Source organism: Ranitomeya variabilis, chromosome 2, assembly GCF_051348905.1.
Source record: "Ranitomeya variabilis isolate aRanVar5 chromosome 2, aRanVar5.hap1, whole genome shotgun sequence".
NCBI classification, from domain to species: domain Eukaryota; kingdom Metazoa; phylum Chordata; class Amphibia; order Anura; family Dendrobatidae; genus Ranitomeya; species Ranitomeya variabilis.
Genome location: NC_135233.1, coordinates 100,903,716 through 100,931,688, shown reverse-complemented (window position 1 = coordinate 100,931,688; position 27,973 = coordinate 100,903,716). Strand labels below are relative to the sequence as shown.

Here is a 27,973-nt window from a genome sequence, read left to right as displayed (position 1 = left end):
GAAGCCGTGTGCTTTCTTTTCTAGAAAGTTGTCGCCTGCTGAGCGTAATTATGATGTCGGCAATCGGGAGTTGTTGGCTATGAAGTGGGCATTCGAGGAGTGGCGACATTGGCTTGAGGGAGCCAAACATCGCGTGGTGGTCTTGACTGATCACAAGAATCTGACTTACCTCGAGTCCGCCAAGAGGTTGAATCCTAGACAGGCTCGATGGTCACTGTTTTTCTCCCGTTTCGATTTTGTGGTCTCATACCTTCCGGGATCTAAGAATGTGAAGGCTGATGCCCTTTCTAGGAGTTTTTTGCCTGATTCTCCGGGAGTCTCTGAGCCGGCTGGTATTCTCAAAGAGGGGGTGATTTTGTCTGCCATCTCCCCTGATTTGCGGCAGGTGCTGCAGGAGTTTCAGGCTGATAGACCTGACCGCTGTCCAGTGGAGAAACTGTTTGTCCCTGATAGATGGACTAGTAGGGTTATTTCTGAGGTTCATTGTTCAGTATTGGCTGGTCATCCTGGGATTTTTGGTACCAGAGATTTGGTTGCTAGGTCCTTTTGGTGGCCTTCCTTGTCACGGGATGTGCGTTCTTTTGTGCAGTCCTGTGGGACTTGTGCTCGGGCCAAGCCTTGCTGTTCTCGTGCCAGTGGATTGCTTTTGCCTTTGCCTGTCCCGAAGAGGCCCTGGACGCATATTTCCATGGATTTCATTTCTGATCTTCCTGTCTCTCAAAGGATGTCTGTCATCTGGGTGGTTTGTGATCGGTTTTCTAAGATGGTCCATTTGGTACCCTTGCCTAAATTGCCTTCCTCCTCTGATTTGGTTCCATTATTTTTTCAGCATGTGGTTCGTTTGCATGGCATTCCGGAGAACATTGTGTCTGACAGAGGTTCCCAGTTTGTTTCTATGTTTTGGCGGTCCTTTTGTGCTAAGATGGGCATTGATTTGTCTTTTTCTTCAGCGTTCCATCCTCAGACAAATGGCCAAACCGAACGAACTAATCAGACCTTGGAGACCTATCTGAGATGCTTTGTCTCTGCTGATCAGGATGATTGGGTGACCTTCTTGCCATTGGCCGAATTCGCCCTTCATAATCGGGCTAGTTCTGCTACTTTGGTTTCGCCCTTTTTTTGTAATTCTGGTTTTCATCCTCGTTTTTCTTCAGGGCAGGTTGAGCCTTCTGACTGTCCTGGTGTGGATTCTGTAGTGGACAGGTTGCAGCAAATTTGGACTCACGTGGTGGACAATTTGACGTTGTCTCAGGAGAAGGCGCAACGTTTTGCTAACCGCCGTCGCTGTGTTGGTCCCCGACTTCGTGTTGGGGATTTGGTTTGGTTGTCTTCTCGTTTTGTTCCTATGAAGGTTTCTTCTCCTAAGTTCAAGCCTCGTTTCATTGGTCCTTATAAGATTTCTGAAATTGTCAATCCTGTGTCGTTTCGTTTGGCCCTTCCAGCTGCTTTTGCCATCCATAATGTGTTCCATAGGTCGTTGTTGCGGAGATATGTGGCGCCTATGGTTCCTTCTGTTGATCCTCCTGCTCCGGTGTTGGTTGAGGGGGAGTTGGAGTATGTGGTGGAGAAGATTTTAAATTCTCGTATTTCGAGACGGAAGCTTCAGTACCTGGTTAAATGGAAGGGCTATGGTCAGGAGGATAATTCCTGGGTTGTTGCCTCCGATGTCCTTGCTGCCGATTTGGTTCGTGCCTTTCACTTGGCTCGTCCTGATCGGCCTGGGGGCTCTGGTGAGGGTTCGGTGACCCCTCCTCAAGGGGGGTACTGTTGTGAATTCCGTTCTCGGGCTCCCTCCTGTGGTCGTGAATGGTACTTTGGTGAGTTCTGTCCTTGGACACCCTCTGGTGGCTTTAAGTGGAACTGCTGATCTTTGAGGTTGGCTTTCTCAGCTGCCCTCGTTTATTTCTGCTGCTGGCTTCCCTATTTAACTCTGCCCAGGTCGTTAGTTCATGCCAGCTGTCAATGTCTCAGTACTGGTTCAGATCTCTCTTGGATTTCTCAGATGACCTGTCTAATCCAGCAGAAGCTAAGTCCTCGCTAGTCCATTTGCTGTTCATTGGTTTTTGAATATATTTCTCAGTACATGCTATGTTTCTAGTCCAGCTTGCTATTATGATATTTCCTTGCTAGCTGGAAGCTCTGGGGGTGCAGAGCTGCACCTCCACACCGTGAGTCAGTGTGGAGGTCTTTTTGCACACTCTGCGTGGTTTTTGTGGTTTTTAATACTGACCGCATAGTTCCCTTTCCTATCCTCTGTCTGTCTAGAGAAGATTCGGCCTCCTTTGCTAAAATCTGTTTCATTCCTGTGTTTGTTACTTCTCTTAACTCACAGTCAATATTTGTGGGGGGCTACCTTTACTTTGGGGAATTTCTCTGAGGCAAGGTAGGCTGCTATTTCTATCTATAGGGGTAGTTAGCTCTTAGGCTGTGAAGAGGCATCTAGGGAGAGTTAGGTACGCTCCACGGCTATTTCTAGTGTGTGTGATAGGATTAGGGATTGCGGTCAGTAGAGTTACCACTTCCTCAGAGCTTGTCCCAGGTTTTTCCATTTTAACCATCAGGTCATTTCGGGTGCTCCTAACCACCAGGTCCATAACAGGAAAGACGATGAATTCTGTTTTGTCCATGTTAAGTTTTAGAAATCTAGCGAAGGAGAAGGATGAAATAGCGGATAGACATTGAGGGATTCTGGTTAGTAGGGAGGTGATATCTGATCCAGAGATGTAGATCTGTGTGTCGTCAGCATAGAGATGATACTGAAAACCTTGAGATTCTATGAGCTGTCCCAGGCCAAAAGTGTAAATGGAGAAGAGCAGGGCCCTAGAACTGAACCTTGAGGGACTCTGACAGATAGGGGGCGAGGTGAGGAGGTGGTGTGTGAGTGGGAGACGCTGAATGTTCGGTCAGTTAGGTATGACGAGATCCAGGATAGGGCCAAGTGTGTGATGCCAAGGGATGAGAGGGTCTGTAGTAATAGGGAATGGTCCACTGTGTCAAAGGCAGAGGACAGGTCCAGGAGGAGGAGGATAGAGTAGTGTTGCTTGCTCTTCGCGGTTAATAGGTTATTGGTGAACTTAGTTAGGGCAGTTTCATTGGAGTGGTGTGACCGAAAGCCTGATTGTAAGTGGTCAAAGAGAGAGCAGGAAGATAGGTGGGAGGACACTTCAAGATGGATGTGTTGTTCCTGTAGTTTTGAGGCATAGGGGAGAAGTGATATAGGGCGATAGCTAGATACAGAGGATGGGTCAAGACAGGGCTTTTTTGTGGATAGGGGTGATTGAGGCATGTTTAAAGCTGGAGGGGAAAACAGCAGTTGTTAGTGATAGGTTGAAGAGATGGGTTAGGGTTGGGATGAAATGGCATATATGTTTAGAAACACCCAATGTGCAGTACATTCTAAATATGTAAACAGCCTTTTATTGCTGAACAGAGGCCAGAATAGTGTCCTTTTGTCCTCATTCTGACCAATATGTATAATGCACAAAAAAGGTTTAGAATAGTGCAGTAGATGAATTTATATCAGACCATAGTGTCCTGTAAAAGTATGTACAGTTGTGTGAAAATGTGTTCCCCTTTGTGATTTAATATTCTTTTGCAGGTTTGTCACACTTAAATGTTTCAGCTCGTCAAATAAATTTAAATATTAGACAAAGATAACACAAGTAAGTACAAAATGCAGTTTTAAATGAAGGTCTTTATTATTAAGGGAAAAAGAAATCCAAATCTACAAATCTATAGGGCTCTGTGTGAAAAAAGTGATTGCCCCCCTCTTAAACATAAATTAACTGTGGTTTACAACATGTTTAGGAAGCCGAGCATAAATTTCCCAACCCATATCCAGGCCTGATTACTGTCACACCTGTTCTCAATCCAGAAATCACTTAAATAGGACCTGCCTGACAAAGTGAAGTAGACCAAAACATCTGCAAAAGCTTGACATCATGTCATGATCCAAAGAAATTCTGGAACAAATGAGAAATAAAGTAATTGAGATCTATCAGTTTGGAAAAGGTTATATAGCCATTTCTAAAGCTTTGGGACTCCAACAAATCACAGTTAAAGACACTAACCACAAATGGTGAAAACATAACATAAGAACAGTAGTGAACCTTCCCAGAAGTGGCCGACCAACCAAAATTACCCCAAGAGTGCAACGATAACTCATGCAAGAGGTCACAAAAGACCCCGCAACAGCATCCAAAAAACTGCAGGCCTCACTTGCCTCAGTTAAGGTCAGTGTTCATGACTTCACCATAAGAAGAGACTGGGCACAAATGGCCTGCATGGCAGAGTTCCAAGATGAAAACCACTGCTGAGTAGAGATAAGCGAATATTTCACTGTTAAATTCAGATTACAATTGCCGAATTTGCAATACTTGCCGATTTATTTGTCGAATATTCGTCGAACATAGTCAAACGCCATTGGAGTCAATGAGAGGCAGATAAAACGCATACACAACACCTTCAAACGGGTCCAAAAGCTGCCAAAACACATCAAATTAAGGGCAGACACCAGGAAAGTGGCCTCAATTCACCCACAGTACAACTTTTAGAATGACATGGCAGCAATCAGCCTCGCATGAGGTATAAGGGGCTGGGCCAGCATTTACAACTTTGAATTGAACTTCAAATTAAGACGAGGTGGGTAAGGCATTGGTGTAGGCATGCTCTGCTGGGAGCCCTGATACCACATGCAACAGCTCAATCTGCTTTGATGCTCAGCCACACTCAGGTGGCACAAACACCAGTTTCATAAAATACTATTGTCAGAAAAATCTAAGGATAGTAACATAAATACCACATGCACACCACACATACACACACACGCACAACACCACAAAAATGCCACAACACACCACACAAACACCAGACCACTCTAGACACACACAACACAAAAACCACCCCACAAATACCACATGCACACCACATACATGCATGCAAACACACTCAGATGGATGCACCCTACGCACACAGATGAACATTACTGAGGAGCAATATTAGTCAGGCGAAAAATGCCTCATAGTAAGATTGTCATTATTGCTTACTATACAGGGAGCTTTCATCATTGAAGCTGCTGAGTTAAAGTGAAAGCTGCGCTCTGATTGGTTGCTATGGGCAACTAGACAAGTCAGCCTGTGAGGCAGTTTTCATTACTGAGATGTGAGCTCCTTCATGTGACACTGAAAATTTTACTCTAGGTACCATAACCAACAATTTAACATATTTTCCATGAGCAAAGCTGCTGGTATTCTACTGGTACTTAATAAAGTTTATTTTTTATAATTATATCCACTTGCTACCCACATTGCCTATTGCCCTTTAGTCCATCCCAGCCTTGTGCATTACTTCAATTTTGTCCCTCGTGTCCTTAGACAGTTCTTCGGTCTTGACCATGGTGGAGAGGTTGAAATGTAATTGATTGAGTGTGTGAACAGATGTCTTTTATACAGGTAACGAGTTCATACAGGTTAATTAATACAGGTAGTGAGTGCAGAATAGGAGGGCTTCTAAAAGAAAAACTAAACATGTCTTTGAGAGCCAAAATTCTTGCTGGATGGTAAGTGATCAAATACTTATTTAATGCAATAAAATTCAATTTAATTATTTAGAAATCATACAATGTGATTTTCTGGTTTATATTTTTAGATTCTGTCTCTCACATTTGAAGTGTACCTACAATAAAAATTAGATCTCTCCATTCTTTGTAGGTGGGAAAACTTGCAAAATTGGCTTGCTTATTTTCCCCTCTGTATGTTGAGGTCACTTTGACATTTCTTATGCTTTGTTTGCATAAAAAGAGCTTCAAAAGGGCTTAAATAGAGACCTAGGAGACCTCAGAGTGTTACACATCTTTCCTGGGCAATTAATCGCTTAGCAGTAGAGTTGTTGCGAATTGATTCGCAGGACTTATTCCAGCAACAAAGACAATAATCTCTGATCACTGGATGGGAGCCCTCAGAACCTCCTAACTTCCAGTACCTGTGGATCTTTTGATTAGTCGGCCTGGAAAGAAATCACTTCACACGTTAGCAATGACATTGCGCCAGCCAATCAAATGTGCCATTATCTCTAAATGGCACCTCTTACTAAAAAAGACCAGCATTGAGGCTATGTGCACACGTTCAGGTTTTTTCGTGGTTTTTTCGCGTTTTTTCACCATAAAAACGCTATAAAAACTCATTAAAAACGCATACATTATGCATCCTATCATTTAGAATGCATTCTGCATGTTTTGTGCACATGATGCGTTTTATTCCGCGAAAAAAACGCATCGTGGTAAAAAAAGCAGCATGTTCATAAATTTTGCGGATATTCTGCGTTTTTCCCGCAATTCTATGCATTGGGAAAAACCACACAAAAAACCGCATCAAAAACGCGTCAAAAACAAGACTGTTACGGCCAACCAGTGTTTTGGCATCATACTTTCTTTGTGTAGTGTGTTGGTGCGCATGCATATTTGTACACTTGCTGATGTAAGTATTTGGGATTGAATTCTGTGAAATGTAGCAGCCTAAGAACTTACTGAGGAACTGAGCAGATCTGTGCATTGTTGCTGGTGAAATCTTATGAACAATGCCTATATGGGGCAGGCTGTAACAAGCAGTTGCCTTGTAGATGACCTCAACAGCACAATAGCATAAATGAAAGCCAACAACCACTTTTGGTAGACCTGAGAGCAGGTCAGAAATTGAACAAAAAAATTAGTTTTACAATCTTTTGTGCTATCCAATGTGACTTGAAAGTATTAGGCATATTGATTCACCTTGAGAAAACACCACAGAAAAAACAGGCAAAGGTGCTTACCCGTCAAGGCCTCAAATCTATCACTATCTTGGTGCAGCGGGCCCAATTAAAGATGGCGACTACACAGGTGCAGTAATACCAAATGAGACAGCCAGCCTACAATCAGGGATTGACCTCTTGGCACACCAGGGCAAATAAATAATCTGCAGCAGTGTTCACACAGAGTATGCAAAGCATCTGGATCATAGCCTATTAGTAACGACCTGTGGCGGGCTGCCCAGTACTAATTGTAATGCGTCCTGTTGTGAAATTGGATTTTGGGCTCCCCCGGTGGCCACTGGTGGAATTGAACTGGTGTGCATTATCCTCTCTGTTCACCTGTTTCCATCAGGATGTGGGAGTCGCTATTTAGCCTTGCTCCTCTGTCACTTCCATGCCGGTCAACATTGTAATCAGAAGCCTTTCTGTGCATGTTCCTGCTGCTAGACAACTCCCAGCTAAGTTGGACTTTTGTCCTTGTTTGTTTTTGCATTTTGTTCCAGTTCACAGCTGTAGTTTCGTTTCTGTGTCTGGAAAGCTCTTGTGATCTGAAATTGCCACTCTGATGTTATGAGTTAATACTAGAGTCTTAAAGTAATTTCAGGATGGTGTTTTGATAGGGTTTTCAGCTGACCATGAAAGTGCCCTTTCTGTCTTCCTGCTATCTAGTAAGCGGACCTCAATTTTGCTAAACCTATTTTCATACTACGTTTGTCATTTCATCTAAAATCACCGCCAATATTTGTGGGGGCCTCTGTCTGCCTTTCGGGGAAATTTCTCTAGAGGTGAGCCAGGACTATATTTTCCTCTGCCAGGATTAGTTAGTCCTCCGGCCGGCGCTGGGCGTCTAGGGATAAACGCAGGCTACGCTACCCGGCTACTGTTAGTTGTGCGACAGGTTTAGTTCATGGTCAGATTAGTTTCCATCCTTCCAAGAGCTAGTTCTTATGTTTGCTGGGCTATGTTCTCTTGCCATTGAGAACCATAACAGTTTGACCGGCCAGTAAGGGTTAAATTAATTGACAGAGAAAGGAGAGAATAGAGAAGTCTGCTGAAGATTTTTTTTTTTTTTTCCTTCAGTTCTGAGTGTGCTTGTAATTGAATCTCTTGCAAATCTGCCTATATTGCAGCCTTTCTCTCTCTCTCTCCTTCTAATCCTGGAATGGCTCTGTGTTCACCTGTTTAAAATGGATATTCAGAGTTTAGCTGCAGGTTTGAATAATCTCACCACGAAAGTTCAAAATTTACAAGATTTTGTTGTTCATGTTCCTATATCTGAACCTAGAATTCCTTTGCCTGAATTTTTCTCGGGGAATAGATCTTGCTTTCAAAATTTCAAAAATAATTGCAAGTTGTTTTTGTCCCTGAAATCTCGCTCTGCTGGAGATCCTGCTCAGCAGGTCAGGATTGTGATTTCCTTGCTCCGGGGCGACCCTCAGGATTGGGCTTTTGCATTGGCTCCAGGGGATCCTGCGTTGCTCAATGTGGATGCGTTTTTTCTGGCCTTGGGGTTGCTTTATGAGGAACCTCAGTTAGAACTTCAGGCGGAAAAGGCCTTGATGTCCCTATCTCAGGGGCAAGACGAAGCTGAAATATACTGCCAGAAATTCCGTAAATGGGCTGTGCTTACTCAGTGGAATGAGTGCGCCCTGGCGGCGAATTTCAGAGAGGGTCTCTCTGATGCCATTAAGGATGTTATGGTGGGGTTCCCTGTGCCTGCGGGTCTGAATGAGTCCATGACAATGGCTATCCAGATCGATAGGCGTCTGCGGGAGCGCAAACCTGTGCACCATTTGGCGGTGTCTACTGAGAAGACGCCAGAGAATATGCAATGTGATAGAATTCTGTCCAGAAGTGAACGGCAGAATTTTAGACGAAAAAATGGGTTGTGCTTCTATTGCGGTGATTCAACTCATGTTATATCAGCATGCTCTAAGCGTACTAAGAAGCTTGATAAGTCTGTTTCAATTGGCACTTTACAGTCTAAGTTTATTCTATCTGTGACCCTGATTTGTTCTTTATCATCTATTACCGCGGATGCCTATGTCGACTCTGGCGCCGCTTTGAGTCTTATGGATTGGTCCTTTGCCAAGCGCTGTGGGTATGATTTGGAGCCTCTTGAAACTCCTATACCCCTGAAGGGGATTGACTCCACCCCATTGGCTAGCAATAAACCACAATACTGGACACAAGTAACTATGCGGATTAATCCGGATCACCAGGAGATTATTCGCTTTCTTGTGCTGTATAACCTACATGATGTGTTGGTGCTTGGATTGCCATGGCTGCAATCTCATAACCCAGTCCTTGACTGGAAAGCTATGTCTGTGTTAAGCTGGGGATGTAAGGGGACGCATGGGGACGTACCTGTGGTTTCCATTTCATCATCTATTCCCTCTGAGATTCCTGAATTCTTGACTGAATATCGTGACGTTTTTGAAGAACCTAAGCTTGGTTCATTACCTCCGCACCGGGAGTGCGATTGTGCCATAGATTTGATTCCGGGTAGTAAATACCCTAAGGGTCGTTTATTTAATCTGTCTGTGCCCGAACATGCTGCTATGCGAGAATATATAAAGGAGTCCTTGGAAAAGGGACATATTCGTCCTTCGTCATCTCCCTTAGGAGCCGGTTTTTTCTTTGTGGCTAAGAAAGATGGCTCTTTGAGGCCGTGCATTGATTATCGGCTTTTGAATAAAATCACGGTTAAATATCAATATCCGTTGCCACTGCTGACTGATTTGTTTGCTCGCATAAAGGGGGCCAAGTGGTTCTCTAAGATAGATCTCCGTGGGGCGTATAATTTGGTGCGAATTAAGCAGGGGGATGAGTGGAAAACCGCATTTAATACGCCCGAGGGCCACTTTGAGTATTTGGTGATGCCTTTTGGTCTTTCAAATGCCCCTTCAGTCTTTCAGTCCTTTATGCATGACATTTTCCGTGATTATTTGGATAAATTTATGATTGTGTATCTGGATGATATTTTGATTTTTTCGGATGACTGGGACTCTCATGTCCAGCAGGTCAGGAGGGTTTTTCAGGTTTTGCGGTCTAATTCCTTGTGTGTGAAGGGTTCTAAGTGCGTTTTTGGGGTTCAGAAGATTTCCTTTTTGGGATATATTTTTTCCCCCTCTTCCATCGAGATGGATCCTGTCAAGGTTCAGGCTATTTGTGATTGGACGCAACCCTCTTCTCTTAAGAGTCTTCAGAAATTTTTGGGCTTTGCTAACTTTTATCGTCGATTTATTGCTGGTTTTTCTGATGTTGTTAAACCATTGACTGATTTGACTAAGAAGGGTGCTGATGTTGCTGATTGGTCCCCTGCTGCTGTGGAGGCCTTTCGGGAGCTTAAGCGCCGCTTTTCTTCCGCCCCTGTGTTGCGTCAGCCTGATGTTGCTCTTCCTTTTCAGGTTGAGGTCGACGCTTCTGAAATCGGAGCTGGGGCGGTTTTGTCGCAGAGAAGTTCCGATTGCTCCGTGATGAGACCTTGTGCTTTTTTCTCGCGTAAATTTTTGCCCGCCGAGCGGAATTATGATGTTGGGAATCGGGAGCTTTTGGCCATGAAGTGGGCTTTTGAGGAGTGGCGTCATTGGCTTGAGGGGGCTAGACATCAGGTGGTGGTATTGACTGACCACAAAAATCTAATTTATCTTGAGTCCGCCAGACGCCTGAATCCTAGACAGGCGCGCTGGTCGTTGTTTTTCTCTCGGTTTAATTTTGTGGTGTCCTACCTGCCGGGTTCTAAGAATGTTAAGGCGGATGCCCTTTCTAGGAGTTTTGAGCCTGACTCCCCTGGTAATTCTGAACCTACAGGTATCCTTAAGGATGGAGTGATATTGTCTGCCGTTTCTCCAGACCTGCGGCGGGCCTTGCAGGAGTTTCAGGCGGATAGACCTGATCGTTGCCCACCTGGTAGACTGTTTGTTCCTGATGATTGGACCAGTAAAGTCATTTCTGAGGTTCATTGTTCTGCGTTGGCAGGTCATCCTGGAATCTTTGGTACCAGGGATTTGGTGGCAAGGTCCTTCTGGTGGCCTTCCCTGTCTCGAGATGTGCGAGGCTTCGTGCAGTCTTGTGACGTTTGTGCTCGGGCCAAGCCTTGTTGTTCTCGGGCTAGTGGATTGTTGTTGCCCTTGCCTATCCCGAAGAGGCCCTGGACGCACATCTCGATGGATTTTATTTCGGATCTTCCTGTTTCTCAGAAGATGTCTGTCATCTGGGTGGTGTGTGATCGTTTCTCTAAGATGGTCCATTTGGTTCCCCTGCCTAAGTTGCCTTCTTCTTCCGAGTTGGTTCCTCTGTTTTTTCAAAATGTGGTCCGTTTGCATGGTATTCCGGAGAATATCGTTTCTGACAGAGGTACCCAATTCGTGTCTAGATTTTGGCGAGCATTCTGTGCTAGGATGGGCATAGATTTGTCTTTCTCGTCTGCTTTCCATCCTCAGACTAATGGCCAGACCGAGCGGACGAATCAGACCTTGGAGACATATTTGAGGTGTTTTGTGTCTGCAGATCAGGATGATTGGGTTGCTTTTTTGCCTTTAGCGGAGTTTGCCCTCAATAATCGGGCCAGCTCTGCCACCTTGGTGTCTCCCTTTTTCTGTAATTCGGGGTTTCATCCTCGATTTTCTTCTGGTCAGGTGGAATCTTCGGATTGTCCTGGAGTGGATGCTGTGGTGGAGAGGTTGCATCAGATTTGGGGGCAGGTAGTGGACAATTTGAAGTTGTCCCAGGAGAAGACTCAGCTTTTTGCCAACCGCCGGCGTCGGGTTGGTCCTCGGCTTTGTGTTGGGGACTTGGTGTGGTTGTCTTCTCGTTTTGTCCCTATGAGGGTTTCTTCTCCCAAGTTTAAGCCTCGGTTTATCGGCCCGTACAAGATATTGGAGATTCTTAACCCTGTGTCCTTCCGTTTGGACCTCCCTGCATCTTTTTCTATTCATAATGTTTTTCATCGGTCATTATTGCGCAGGTATGAGGTACCGGTTGTGCCTTCTGTTGAGCCTCCTGCTCCGGTGTTGGTTGAGGGCGAGTTGGAGTACGTTGTGGAAAAAATCTTGGACTCCCGTGTTTCCAGACGGAAACTCCAGTATCTGGTCAAATGGAAGGGATACGGTCAGGAGGATAATTCTTGGGTGACTGCCTCTGATGTTCATGCCTCCGATTTGGTCCGTGCCTTTCATAGGGCTCATCCTGATCGCCCTGGTGGTTCTGGTGAGGGTTCGGTGCCCCCTCCTTGAGGGGGGGGTACTGTTGTGAAATTGGATTTTGGGCTCCCCCGGTGGCCACTGGTGGAATTGAACTGGTGTGCATTATCCTCTCTGTTCACCTGTTTCCATCAGGATGTGGGAGTCGCTATTTAGCCTTGCTCCTCTGTCACTTCCATGCCGGTCAACATTGTAATCAGAAGCCTTTCTGTGCATGTTCCTGCTGCTAGACAACTCCCAGCTAAGTTGGACTTTTGTCCTTGTTTGTTTTTGCATTTTGTTCCAGTTCACAGCTGTAGTTTCGTTTCTGTGTCTGGAAAGCTCTTGTGATCTGAAATTGCCACTCTGATGTTATGAGTTAATACTAGAGTCTTAAAGTAATTTCAGGATGGTGTTTTGATAGGGTTTTCAGCTGACCATGAAAGTGCCCTTTCTGTCTTCCTGCTATCTAGTAAGCGGACCTCAATTTTGCTAAACCTATTTTCATACTACGTTTGTCATTTCATCTAAAATCACCGCCAATATTTGTGGGGGCCTCTGTCTGCCTTTCGGGGAAATTTCTCTAGAGGTGAGCCAGGACTATATTTTCCTCTGCCAGGATTAGTTAGTCCTCCGGCCGGCGCTGGGCGTCTAGGGATAAACGCAGGCTACGCTACCCGGCTACTGTTAGTTGTGCGACAGGTTTAGTTCATGGTCAGATTAGTTTCCATCCTTCCAAGAGCTAGTTCTTATGTTTGCTGGGCTATGTTCTCTTGCCATTGAGAACCATAACAGCGTCCCGTGTGAACAGAGGCCACAACTTACAAAGCCATCAGGGCCCATCTGCACCTCAAAAAGTAAAAATAAAAAAGTGCACAAGAACATATCAAAATATGTAAGGTATTAGTTAATATTATGGCCACAATACGTAAGCTGGCAACCTATGTCACGGGTCCTCACACTTGCCAGTCCTACTTTAACAGCAAAAACCACAACAGGAAGAAAAAAGGAGGAAAAAACCTCCACTATTCTAGATAAAACACCACAGAAAAAACAGGCAAAGGTGCTTACCAGTCCAGGCCTCAAATTGATCCACCTTGCATGACATGCCAAGTATTTAGTACCACAGTTGTTAACAGAATTAACAGGAATCTGTCAGTAGGTTTTTGCTATAAAATTTGAGAACAGCATGGGGTAGCAACTGAGATACTAAATTCAATGATGTGTAACTTTAATGGCTGTTGTTTACTTACAATGAAGGTTTTATCACTAGAAGATAATCAGTGCTGGACTAAAACAGTGTATGAACTTTGGTCCATCTACGCCCCCTTCTCTGATAACCAGCTCACTGTCAATAAACTATGTACATAGGGAGCCTGGTGTGGGCGGGGCTAGCTTTCTGAGCTCAGCTTCATGCTGCATCTAAAACCTTGATTGTCTCTCAATTGCTGCATCCAGTAAACTAAGTGATACATTGTTGGAATCAGACTCTCTTGCTCTATATTGTGCTACTCTCAGATTAAATAGCAACAATCTGCTCACAGATTCCCTTTAAAAGTTATCAGAGGAGGGTTTGCGTCATTCGAGAAAAGACTACCCCTTACTAGTAGAAATTGAAAGATAATGTTCATTGTTAATACTATTGCATTTAATTTAAATCTATTTGATGATAGGTATTTTCTGAATTTATTGCTCAAAATCTCCACCATCAATATAAATGTAAGTGATAAAACACATTCCCTTCACGGTGTTCTCTCTGGTGGTGCCCCAATAGAAAAAGTTGAGGAAAGTCTATCCTTTGTAATAGAACCACCTGCTCTATAATTTAAGCAATATTTTGCTACATTTTTAGCAGTACTACATATAAATAAAGAGCCCAACCTGAGATTATCTTCTAGCAGGATACCTGTTATGGTTCTCAATGGCAAGAGAACATAGCCCAGCAAACATAAGTACTAGCTCTTGGAAGGATGGAAACTAAACTGACCATGAACTAAACCTGCCGCACAACTAACAGTAGCCGGGTAGCGTTGCCTACGTTTTTTATCCCTAGACGCCCAGCGCCGGCCGGAGGACTAACTAATCCTGGCAGAGGAAAATATAGTCCTGGCTCACCTCTAGAGAAATTTCCCCGATAGGCAGACAGAGGCCCCCACATATATTGGCGGTGATTTTAGATGAAATGACAAACGTAGTATGAAAATAGGTTTAGCAAAATTGAGGTCCGCTTACTAGATAGCAGGAAGACAGAAAGGGCACTTTCATGGTCAGCTGAAAACCCTATCAAAATACCATCCTGAAATTACTTTAAGACTCTAGTATTAACTCATAACATCAGAGTGGCAATTTCAGATCACAAGAGCTTTCCAGACACAGAAACGAAACTACAGCTGTGAACTGGAACAAAATGCAAAAACAAACGAGGACTAAAGTCCAACTTAGCTGGGAGTTGTCTAGCAGCAGGAACATGCACAGAAAGGCTTCTGATTACAATGTTGACCGGCATGGAAGTGACAGAGGAGCAAGGTTAAATAGTGACTCCTACATCCTGATGGAAACAGGTGAACAGAGGGGATGATGCACACCAGTTCAATTCCACCAGTGGCCACCGGGGGAGCCCAAAATCCAATTTCACAACAGTACCCCCCCCTCAAGGAGGGGGCACCGAACCCTCACCAGAACCACCAGGGCGATCAGGATGAGCCCTATGAAAGGCACGGACCAGATCGGAGGCATGAACATCAGAGGCAGTCACCCAAGAATTATCCTCCTGACCGTATCCCTTCCATTTGACCAGATACTGGAGTTTCCGTCTGGAAACACGGGAGTCCAAGATTTTTTCCACAACGTACTCCAACTCGCCCTCAACCAACACCGGAGCAGGAGGCTCAACGGAAGGCACAACCGGTACCTCATACCTGCGCAACAATGACCGATGAAAAACATTATGAATAGAAAAAGATGCAGGGAGGTCCAAACGGAAGGACACAGGGTTAAGAATCTCCAATATCTTGTACGGGCCGATGAACCGAGGCTTAAACTTAGGAGAAGAAACCCTCATAGGGACAAAACGAGAAGACAACCACACCAAGTCCCCAACACAAAGCCGAGGACCAACCCGACGCCGGCGGTTGGCAAAAAGCTGAGTCTTCTCCTGGGACAACTTCAAATTGTCCACTACCTGCCCCCAAATCTGATGCAACCTCTCCACCACAGCATCCACTCCAGGACAATCCGAAGATTCCACCTGACCAGAAGAAAATCGAGGATGAAACCCCGAATTACAGAAAAAAGGAGACACCAAGGTGGCAGAGCTGGCCCGATTATTGAGGGCAAACTCCGCTAAAGGCAAAAAAGCAACCCAATCATCCTGATCTGCAGACACAAAACACCTCAAATATGTCTCCAAGGTCTGATTCGTCCGCTCGGTCTGGCCATTAGTCTGAGGATGGAAAGCAGACGAGAAAGACAAATCTATGCCCATCCTAGCACAGAATGCTCGCCAAAATCTAGACACGAACTGGGTTCCTCTGTCAGAAACGATATTCTCCGGAATACCATGCAAACGGACCACATTTTGAAAAAACAGAGGAACCAACTCGGAAGAAGAAGGCAACTTAGGCAGGGGAACCAAATGGACCATCTTAGAGAAACGGTCACACACCACCCAGATGACAGACATCTTCTGAGAAACAGGAAGATCCGAAATAAAATCCATCGAGATGTGCGTCCAGGGCCTCTTCGGGATAGGCAAGGGCAACAACAATCCACTAGCCCGAGAACAACAAGGCTTGGCCCGAGCACAAACGTCACAAGACTGCACAAAGCCTTGCACATCTCGAGACAGGGAAGGCCACCAGAAGGACCTTGCCACCAAATCCCTGGTACCAAAGATTCCAGGATGACCTGTCAACGCAGAAGAATGAACCTCAGAAATGACTTTACTGGTCCAATCATCAGGAACAAACAGTCTACCAGGTGGGCAACGATCAGGTCTATCCGCCTGAAACTCCTGCAAGGCCCGCCGCAGGTCTGGAGAAACGGCAGACAATATCACTCCATCCTTAAGGATACCTGTAGGTTCAGAGTTACCAGGGGAGTCAGGCTCAAAACTCCTAGAAAGGGCATCCGCCTTAACATTCTTAGAACCCGGCAGGTAGGACACCACAAAATTAAACCGAGAGAAAAACAACGACCAGCGCGCCTGTCTAGGATTCAGGCGTCTGGCGGACTCAAGATAAATTAGATTTTTGTGGTCAGTCAATACCACCACCTGATGTCTAGCCCCCTCAAGCCAATGACGCCACTCCTCAAAAGCCCACTTCATGGCCAAAAGCTCCCGATTCCCAACATCATAATTCCGCTCGGCGGGCGAAAATTTACGCGAGAAAAAGGCACAAGGTCTCATCACGGAACAATCGGAACTTCTCTGCGACAAAACTGCCCCAGCTCCGATTTCAGAAGCGTCGACCTCAACCTGAAAAGGAAGAGCAACATCAGGCTGACGCAACACAGGGGCGGAAGAAAAGCGGCGCTTAAGCTCCCGAAAGGCCTCCACAGCAGCAGGGGACCAATCAGCAACATCAGCACCCTTCTTAGTCAAATCAGTCAATGGTTTAACAACATCAGAAAAACCAGCAATAAATCGACGATAAAAGTTAGCAAAGCCCAAAAATTTCTGAAGACTCTTAAGAGAAGAGGGTTGCGTCCAATCACAAATAGCCTGAACCTTGACAGGATCCATCTCGATGGAAGAGGGGGAAAAAATATATCCCAAAAAGGAAATCTTTTGAACCCCAAAAACGCACTTAGAACCCTTCACACACAAGGAATTAGACCGCAAAACCTGAAAAACCCTCCTGACCTGCTGGACATGAGAGTCCCAGTCATCCGAAAAAATCAAAATATCATCCAGATACACAATCATAAATTTATCCAAATAATCACGGAAAATGTCATGCATAAAGGACTGAAAGACTGAAGGGGCATTTGAAAGACCAAAAGGCATCACCAAATACTCAAAGTGGCCCTCGGGCGTATTAAATGCGGTCTTCCACTCATCCCCCTGCTTAATTCGCACCAAATTATACGCCCCACGGAGATCTATCTTAGAGAACCACTTGGCCCCCTTTATGCGAGCAAACAAATCAGTCAGCAGTGGCAACGGATATTGATATTTAACCGTGATTTTATTCAAAAGCCGATAATCAATACACGGTCTCAAAGAGCCATCTTTCTTAGCCACAAAGAAAAAACCGGCTCCTAAGGGAGATGACGAAGGATGAATATATCCCTTTTCCAAGGACTCCTTTATATATTCTCGCATAGCAGCATGTTCAGGCACAGACAGATTAAATAAACGACCCTTAGGGTATTTACTACCCGGAATCAAATCTATGGCACAATCGCACTCCCGGTGCGGAGGTAATGAACCAAGCTTAGGTTCTTCAAAAACGTCACGAAATTCAGTCAAGAATTCAGGAATCTCAGAGGGAATAGATGATGAAATGGAAACCACAGGTACGTCCCCATGCGTCCCCTTACATCCCCAGCTTAACACAGACATAGCTTTCCAGTCAAGGACTGGGTTATGAGATTGCAGCCATGGCAATCCAAGCACCAACACATCATGTAGGTTATACAGCACAAGAAAGCGAATAATCTCCTGATGATCCGAATTAATCCGCATAGTTACTTGTGTCCAGTATTGTGGTTTATTACTAGCCAATGGGGTGGAGTCAATCCCCTTCAGGGGTATAGGAGTTTCAAGAGGCTCCAAATCATACCCACAGCGTTTGGCAAAGGACCAATCCATAAGACTCAAAGCGGCGCCAGAGTCGACATAGGCATCCGCGGTAATAGATGATAAAGAACAAATCAGGGTCACAGATAGAATAAACTTAGACTGTAAAGTGCCAATTGAAACAGACTTATCAAGCTTCTTAGTACGCTTAGAGCATGCTGATATAACATGAGTTGAATCACCGCAATAGAAGCACAACCCATTTTTTCATCTTAAATTCTGCCGTTCACTTCTGGACAGAATTCTATCACATTGCATATTCTCTGGCGTCTTCTCAGTAGACACCGCCAAATGGTGCACAGGTTTGCGCTCCCGCAGACGCCTATCGATCTGGATAGCCATTGTCATGGACTCATTCAGACCCGCAGGCACAGGGAACCCCACCATAACATCCTTAATGGCATCAGAGAGACCCTCTCTGAAATTCGCCGCCAGGGCGCACTCATTCCACTGAGTAAGCACAGCCCATTTACGGAATTTCTGGCAGTATATTTCAGCTTCGTCTTGCCCCTGAGATAGGGACATCAAGGCCTTTTCCGCCTGAAGCTCTAACTGAGGTTCCTCATAAAGCAACCCCAAGGCCAGAAAAAACGCATCCACATTGAGCAACGCAGGATCCCCTGGAGCCAATGCAAAAGCCCAATCCTGAGGGTCGCCCCGGAGCAAGGAAATCACAATCCTGACCTGCTGAGCAGGATCTCCAGCAGAGCGAGATTTCAGGGACAAAAACAACTTGCAATTATTTTTAAAATTTTGAAAGCAAGATCTATTCCCCGAGAAAAATTCAGGCAAAGGAATTCTAGGTTCAGATATTGGAACATGAACAACAAAATCTTGTAAATTTTGAACTTTCGTGGTGAGATTATTCAAACCTGCAGCTAAACTCTGAATATCCATTTTAAACAGGTGAACACAGAGCCATTCCAGGATTAGAAGGAGAGAGAGAGAGAGAAAGGCTGCAATATAGGCAGACTTGCAAGAGATTCAATTACAAGCACACTCAGAACTGAAGGGAAGGGGAAAAAAAAAAGAAAAAAAAAAAATCTTCAGCAGACTTCTCTTTTCTCTCCTTTCTCTGTCAATTAATTTAACCCTTTTTGGCCGGTCAAACTGTTATGGTTCTCAATGGCAAGAGAACATAGCCCAGCAAACATAAGTACTAGCTCTTGGAAGGATGGAAACTAAACTGACCATGAACTAAACCTGCCGCACAACTAACAGTAGCCGGGTAGCGTTGCCTACGTTTTTTATCCCTAGACGCCCAGCGCCGGCCGGAGGACTAACTAATCCTGGCAGAGGAAAATATAGTCCTGGCTCACCTCTAGAGAAATTTCCCCGATAGGCAGACAGAGGCCCCCACATATATTGGCGGTGATTTTAGATGAAATGACAAACGTAGTATGAAAATAGGTTTAGCAAAATTGAGGTCCGCTTACTAGATAGCAGGAAGACAGAAAGGGCACTTTCATGGTCAGCTGAAAACCCTATCAAAATACCATCCTGAAATTACTTTAAGACTCTAGTATTAACTCATAACATCAGAGTGGCAATTTCAGATCACAAGAGCTTTCCAGACACAGAAACGAAACTACAGCTGTGAACTGGAACAAAATGCAAAAACAAACGAGGACTAAAGTCCAACTTAGCTGGGAGTTGTCTAGCAGCAGGAACATGCACAGAAAGGCTTCTGATTACAATGTTGACCGGCATGGAAGTGACAGAGGAGCAAGGTTAAATAGCGACTCCTACATCCTGATGGAAACAGGTGAACAGAGGGGATGATGCACACCAGTTCAATTCCACCAGTGGCCACCGGGGGAGCCCAAAATCCAATTTCACAACAGATACCCTATAAAGTACCGTATATACTCGAGTATAAGCCGACCCGAGTATAAGCCGAGACCCCTAATTTTGCCACAAAAAACTGGGAAAACTTAATGACTCGAGTATAAGCCTAGGGTGGAAAATGCAGCCGCTACCGGTAAATGACAAAAATAAAAATAGATACCAATAAAAGTAAAATTAATTGAGACATCAGTAGGTTAAGTGTTTTTGAATATCCATATTGAATCAGGAGCCCCATATAATGCTCCATACAGTTCATGATGGGCCCCATAAGATGCTCCATATTAAAATATGCCCCATATAATGCTGCACAAATGTTGATTATGACCCCATAAGATGCTCCATAGACACATTTGCCCCATATAATGCTGCACAAATGCTGATTTTGGCCCTATAAGATGCTCCATACAGACATTTGCCCCATACAATGCTACACAAATGCTGATTATGGCCCCATAAGATGCTCCATACAGACATTTGCTCCATACAATGCTACACAAATGCTGATTATGGCCCCATAAGATGCTACATAGAGACATTTGCCCCATATAATGCTGCACAACTGCTGATTATGACCCCATAAGATGCTACATAGAGACATTTGCCCCATACAATGCTGCACAAATGCTGATTATGACCCCATAAGATGCTACATAGAGACATTTGCCCCATATAATGCTGCACAAATGCTGATTATGACCCCATAAGATGCTACAAAGAGACATTTGCCCCATATAATGCTCCACGAATGCTGATTTTGGCCCTATAAGATGCTCCATACAGACATTTGCCCCATACAATGCTACACAAATGCTGATTATGGCCCCATAAGATGCTCCATACAGACATTTGCTCCATACAATGCTGCACAAATGCTGATTATGACCCCGTAGGATGCTACATAGAGACATTTGCCCCATATAATGCTGCACAAATGCTGATTATGACCCCATAAGATGCTACATAGAGACATTTGCCTTATGCAATGCTGCACAAATGCTGATTATGACCCCATAAGATGCTACATAGAGACATTTGCCCCATATAATGCTGCACAAATGCTGATTATGACCCCATAAGATGCTACAAAGAGACATTTGCCCCATATAATGCTCCACAAATGCTGATTATGGCCCCATAAGATGCTCCATAGACTATTATGCCCCATATGCTGTAGCTGTGATTAAAAAAAAAAACACATACTCACCTTTCGGCGCTCAGGCCCCCGGCACTTGCTATAGTCACCTTTCCGCGTTCCGCCGCTCCGTCTTCCTCCGCACTGAAGGTCAGGCAGAGGGCGGCGTGCAATAATCGCGTCATCGTGCCCTCTGATCTGAGCGTCACTGCAGAGGATGCGGAAGACACCGTGGCACCGGCGGTGGAAAGCGGAAAGGTGAATATCGCCCTTGTTATACTCACCTGCTCCTGGCACCGTCTCTGTACATCCCTGGTTCTTCGGGCTCTGGCAGCTTCTTCCTGTATTGAGCGGTCACATGGTACCGCTCATTACAGTAATGAATATGCGGCTTCACCCCTATGGGAGTGGAGTCAGGTCCATATTCATTACTGTAATGAGCGGTACCATGTGACCGCTTAATACAGGAAGAAGCTGCCAGCGCCTGGAGAACCAGGGACGTGCAGGGACCGTACCAGGAGCAGGTGAGTATGATTAGACAGCTGCCGCTCCCCCTCCCCGCCGACCCCTGGGAATGACAGAGTATAAGCCGAGAGGGGCAATTTCAGCCTAAAAAAATGGGCTGAAATTCTTGGCTTATACTCGAGTATATACGGTAATAACATGATATCTAAGCTGGACAATCAAGTGCTGCTCTTGTAATTTTAGCTCAATTTCTGTATATCATACTGTATTATGCAATATCGGTATTTTAGTCCTCCATGTAGAACTCTCTCTATGTAACAAAGTATTGTTAATGCCTCTAAAACTGAAAAAACAAATGTTTTATTGCATCAGTCTTAAGAACAATGAATCAGACTGTACATACAGCAAACATTTCCTGCATAAAAATAAGAAATTACTCATTTAATCTGTTTCATTCTAACTGCCACTTGCAGCACATTTAGAAAGCCAGGGAATTATAAAACAGTGCTTTGTATTTCCTGTGTAACATATACATTAAACTTCTATGGTGACACTTCACTAAAGTTTTATCAACAATTCTTGACTACTAAGATAAACTGCACAATTAGATCTACAAAGCAAGATAAATTATTATTTGAAAATTGGGAACTTGAGGGGTGCTATGCTGTTTGTTTGGTATATATGATCAATAAACTCCCTGTCCGCAATAAATAAAATAATAGTGCATCAGCAAGTTAGATATTCTTAAATTTAATTTTAAAAAAATTAACAAATTTTAGAAAGTGATGGCAAAAACATAACTAAAAAATGATGGGACATGGTTATCAAAATGCTAGAAAAGCAGGTGTTACTAATAAAAGAAAAAAGAACTGGAGGGTCAGCTTTGAATTAAGTAAATCCATCCGTGGCTGTTAACTAGTTAAATGCAGCTATCAATCTCTGGAAACACGCCTGGAATCCCGCCATGTGATCGCGGGTCACCGATGGGTTGGCATGACAACCAGAGGTCTCCATCAGACCTCTATGGTTGTCACTGTCGGATTGCTATGAGCGCCGCCCAGTGGACGGCGCTCATAGCAAGTGAGCAATTCTGCTACACACAGACCATCTGATCATTGCCTGTGTGTAGCAGAGCCAATCAGATTATGGCAGCTCCTAGTCTCCCATTGAGACTATTGAAGCATGCCAAATGTAAAAAAAAGTTTTTAAAAAATAAAAAATATATAAAAGATCAAATCTCCCCTTTTCGCCCCATTCAAAATAAAATAAAAAAAATCAAACATACACATATTTGGTATTGCCACTTTCAGAATAGCCCGATCTATCAATATAAGAAAGGAATTTACCCGATTGTTAAATGGCCTATGACAAAAAAAAAAAAGTAAAAACGCCAGAACTACGTTTTTTGGTTGCCGCAACATTGCATTAAAGTGCAATAACAGGCGATCAAAAAAACAGATCTGCACCACAATAGAATCAGTAAAACCGTCAGCTCGGCACGCAAAAAATAAGCCATCACCCAACCCGAGATCACAAAAAAATGGAGTCGCTACGGGTATCGGAAAATGTCGCAATTTTTTTCTTAACAAATTTTGGAATTTTCTTCATCACTTAAATAAAAAAGAACATATACAAGTTTGGTGTCTATGAACTCATAATGACCTGGAGAATCGTAACGGCAGGTCAGTTTTAGCATTTAGTGAACATGGTAAAAAAAAAACAAAACTGTGGGATTGCACTGTTTTGCAATTTCACCGCACTTGAAAATGTTTTCCTGTTTTCCAGTACATGATATGATAAAACCAATGGCGTCGTTCAAAAAATAAGCCCTCACATGGCCATTTTGACCAAAAATTAAAAAAAGTTAAGGCTCTGGGAAGAAGGGGAATAAAAAATGAAAATGCAAAACCAAAAATACCTCTGGTCATTAAGGTGTTAAAGACATAACTATATTACAGCATCAGTTGATTAACATTGCATATTACCATGAAATAGATATAAATATTCAATGGTACCCTACTGTTGCGAAAATAAAGTTAGACTTCTTTGAAAGATCCCAAAAGGTGCGCTGGACCTCTTTTATTACTTTATGAAGGAAAAGTAAAACAAAACACTGGATGCTAGTAATAGTATGACAAGACTTTGTACTATTCATTTCAGCTGCCATGGTGTATATGAGGAATGACACTATTTCTATCTGTTACGATTTTTATCCTGCAATTTTTTCTAGGTATAGTCTAAACTCCTTCACGATATATGATGTATATTCACGTGATATGTCTTGTTCCTGATTTTGGTACAGGCTCTGGCGCCGGGCCTGCCTCTTTTCCTGCACATGACAGCTGATTTAAAAAGCTGTCATGTTCCTTTAACAACTTCAGGTGGATTGGAGCAATCTCTGACTGCAGGATTTAACAGTATGTGTTATATACATATACATATATATATATATATATATATATATATATATATATATATACAGTACAGACCAATATTTTGGACACACCTTCTCATTTAAAGATTTTTCTGTATTTTCATGACTATGAAAATTGTAAATTCACACTGAAGGCATCAAAACTATGAATTAACACATGTGGAATTATATACTTGACAAAAAAGTGTGAGACACCTGAAAATATGTCTTATACCTGAAAATATGTCTTATATTCTAGGTTCTTCAAAGTAGCCACCTAGAAATTGTAAAAAAAATGCAATTCTGACATTTTTTAGGGGAATTGTTTTATGGTGTACATATTGAGGTAACAATGCCTTCGCAATATGATTCTGCTCATCAGTACAGTTATGGAGAATTAAAAAATGTCCAGTTTTTTTTTACTATTTGTGATGAAAAAGAATCAGACATTTGCAAAAAAAGTTTTCCTTTCATTTTCATTTTTCAGTCAATAGAGCTGTGTGATGGTTTATTTTATTGTGGGAGAGACAACATTTTTATTGATGCCATTTTCATCTTCAATATCAGCCGGCCACGCCAGCACGCTGATTATAAAGTCTTTCAATATCACTATTAGGCCGGAGTCACACTAGAGCGTAATACGGATGAGTGCTATGTACGGACTTATGCACTTAGCCTCTCTCTTCCCATTGCCCTGTAGCATTGGCATATGGGGTAATAAGGGGTTAATGTCACATTGCTATTGTAAGGTGACATTAAGCCTGGTTAATAATGGAGAGGTGTCAATAAGACAACTCTCCATTATTAATCCAATATTATGAAAGGGCTAAAAATACACACACACATTAAGAGCAAAGTATTTTAATGAAACACACAGGTTTGAACATCTTTATTGCACTCTCAATCCAAGTGAAGCCCTCGTTCTCCTGTAAAAAATTCCAAAATAAAAAAGCAACAATATCCCATACCTGTCCGCCGTACAGTCAATCCCACGCTGTAAATCCATCTCAAGGGGTTAAATAGTTTACAACCCAGAGCGGTGCTAATGCGACCGGCCAGGCTGTAAACCACAGAGGAATGAATGAAAAGCTGCCTGCGCAGCCTCCCCGCCAGACCGGACATGAACTCGGTAGCGTGGGAAAGTTTCTGAACATCTTCCCACGCTGTCAGTTCACCGCGTCAGGTGGGGAGTCAGTACATGCTCAGTGACTACCACTGACGTCACTTAGGCTGAGACGCCACTTATGTCTCATATCCTGTCAGGTTCGGTAATGATTTAGCAAAAGCCGACAAATGAATTACCGGCTTTTCTGCTGTCTAGCTTTGTTTGAAATATAAATATATGTATATACAGTATATATATATATATTTGTGTCTCACTGACATATAAATATATATACATTATATATATGTTTTCATGAATATTTGAGCCCATGAATCCATTATATCTCCATTTTGCAAGCCGGCGAGAAAATCTCACCATACGGATGTCATACGGATGCCATACGGTTGACACACGGATACTTTTTTGAGAAAAATCTGCATCCTCGCATTGCATATGGATGACATATGGATCACTGTTTGGGAACATTTCTGTGTATCTCGCCTGTAAAAAACAGACCGTATTTTTATACGTTAGGTGTGACCCGGCCTAATTTATCCACTGCGCGAAGTCCAAAAAAGACACATGGTCCATAGGCAGGTGTTTATTTTGCCTAATGTAATACTAGACCTAACACGTCAAAGGCTTGGCATCTATCTTGCTTTGACCAAGTCACATTTCAGCTGTTTTTAAACAGGAGATGATGAATTCCATAGGAAGGAGAAGAGTGGCTGATAAGAAGAGAAAGTAATAGATTTCTCTGATAAAATATATTAGAAAGTTTATTGTATTTGCTATTACTATTGATTTCTGAAAGGTTTTTAAATGAAAGTGACCATTTAACCCCTATATAAAAAAGAAATTATCTTGTTAAAACAATTAGGAGGGGGCATCTCCTGCCTTCACTTTAATCTTGGTGTTGAATATCACAAAATATTTTAACAAGATACACAAGATAAATGTGAATGGATGATGTGTGTATGCTGTAACAGTACAGATATTTTATCCTAAAAAAATAATGGTCTTCTGACACGACCGATAATGATTGCTTTAACATTCTGTTTTTCAGTTTACAGTACCTTTATTGTTTTGATCTATAAAAAACTAAAGTTTCCAGATTAAATTAAGACACCAAGTGTAGTAGCCGAACCTGAAATCCAAAGGCACGATCAAGGTTTACAACGAATTCCAAAGACAGCTTTGAAATTTGACACTAAAAAGATCTGACATTCTTCTATCAGAAAGCATTGGAAAACCTGTTTGTACAGAGAAAGATTGGCTGGCCTCATGCCAAAACAAGAAACCGGACAACGATAAAAACCAACTGCCATCAGAGAAAAAAGGAATAACACAGGATAGAAAATGAAAAGGCAGAACATGTTTACTTTACTAGGAAACTATTAGCCTGATTTTTACTAATAATTTTATTTATTATAATATTGTATATGATAAAATTGTAATTATTGATCCCTTGTACACATACAGCTGAGATAAATTTGCCACGTGTTGTCTGGTTTAGAAAAATGTAAAATAGTCCATTACGGTATTCTAAGTTAATAAAGAAGCCGTTTTCTATTACACATGGAAAAGACGGGCTGCAAATAGTAACTCTTGTTTCAGCATACAGTATCTATGATCTCGATAAGAAGCTCAGTGGTTTCAATAGAAAAGTATAACTCCATGTGATGTAATGGTACTGCAATAGAACTAAACACTTACAGTTTGGCTCTGTTCTGCATTTGTAATAGATTTCCCTTTTTTTAAACACTGGATCCATTGCAAATGGATAAAAACTGGACATGTGAAGAGAGCCTAAGCTGGCCATACACATAAATGTCTAGTGAGCTTCCTTATTTCATTGATAAGATGACAAACATCTAATGTATATTCAGACTTCCAACACTTATCAAAATGTTGTAAAAAAGAAGGATCGGACATAGAGCTGATCTTTTGAAATTTGCAGACTTTGCCAAATTTTCCCCAAATAGTTACTTTGCGGTGAATAAATCAGACCAAATCTCAATAGTGGAAAGATTGCAGTTGCTCAGAAAATACATCTTGGGGAGGGTACAGAGAGAGAGAACCAAGTTGACCATAAGGGCTTACACTCTTCAGGCAAAAAAGAGAGAGGATTTTACTGACCATAAGACTCTACAGGAGAGAGAGAGGACTCCAATCACCATAATAGATTATACTCCATAGTAGAGAGAATGGACATGGCTGACCATTATAGCTTACACTCTACAGACACAAGACAAGACCGTGATGACCATAAGAGCTTACACTCTACAGACAAGGAAGAAGACCCTGATGACCATAAGAGTTTACACACTACATAAGAGTGAGACTTAAATAGGGACTCTGGAGATGGATAAATTACTCTGCCTTACAAACTGTGGTCCAATGGGAATTGATGATCTGTGATGTCCCAGGTCCTGATCACCTCTCTACAAGGTATGATAATCTGTAAGATGTCATAGCTGCAAAGCATTATGGGGAGGCCTGCACACCAACAAAAAATAATGTCAGCATGCTCTCTAATGCTTCAGCAGTGTAGTAAATGGTGACAGCCAAAGGTTTTTTGCAAATTGACTCTCAAAATCTTACATTTTGCATGGAATATGAATTGTAAGAAATCTGACTCAAACTCTATCTTCCGTGTATTGATGGACCTAAGTCCTCTCTACACAACGCAGATGTTGGCTATATTACATAGTTGGCATGCCTTTAGAAAACAGCAATCAGCGCTACCTCAGATCGCTGCTGTTAACCTCATAAATGCAGCTATCAATAGCTGACAAGGGCATTTAAGCACTATGATACAGCATGGATGTTTATTCGGGTGCTCATTGACTCCTCCCACGCTGTGATTGCAGAGAACTAATTGGTTGCTGTGATAGTCAGGGGCCAGTTGAAGTCCCTCATGCTTGTCATAATAATTATCCTGTAATGTTCAGTCATAGGCACCAATGTTTGCTATTTACAGCAATACTAGTGTCCCTTAACAGAACTAAAAAAAAGGTGAAAAGTTCAAAAAAAATCAAAATACATAAAAAAGTCAAAACACCTTCCTTTTCCCCAATTAACAGTAAAAGAAAAAAAATTACAAAAAATATACATATTTGGTATCTCCTACTTGTAAAAGTTCAATCTATGACAATAAAAAAATAATTAACCTGATTGGCAAAGGCCAGAACTGAGGGTTTTCACTGGTTGCAACACCACAGAAAGATGCAATAAGAAA

The 27,973-nt window shown here is 42.8% G+C and overlaps 1 long non-coding RNA gene across 2 annotated transcripts in view; it reads left to right on the top strand.

Annotated features, from left to right (window-relative positions):
- Window positions 1-26,478, top strand: part of LOC143809144 (uncharacterized) — a 33,678-nt gene extending 7,200 nt beyond the window's left edge. For both annotated transcript variants that reach the window (XR_013222098.1, XR_013222097.1), the window contains 2 exons: window positions 3,599-3,662; window positions 25,799-26,478. This is a non-coding gene — a long non-coding RNA (uncharacterized LOC143809144). The remainder of the gene's footprint in view (window positions 1-3,598; window positions 3,663-25,798) is intronic.
- The last annotated feature ends 1,495 nt before the right edge of the window (window positions 26,479-27,973 follow it).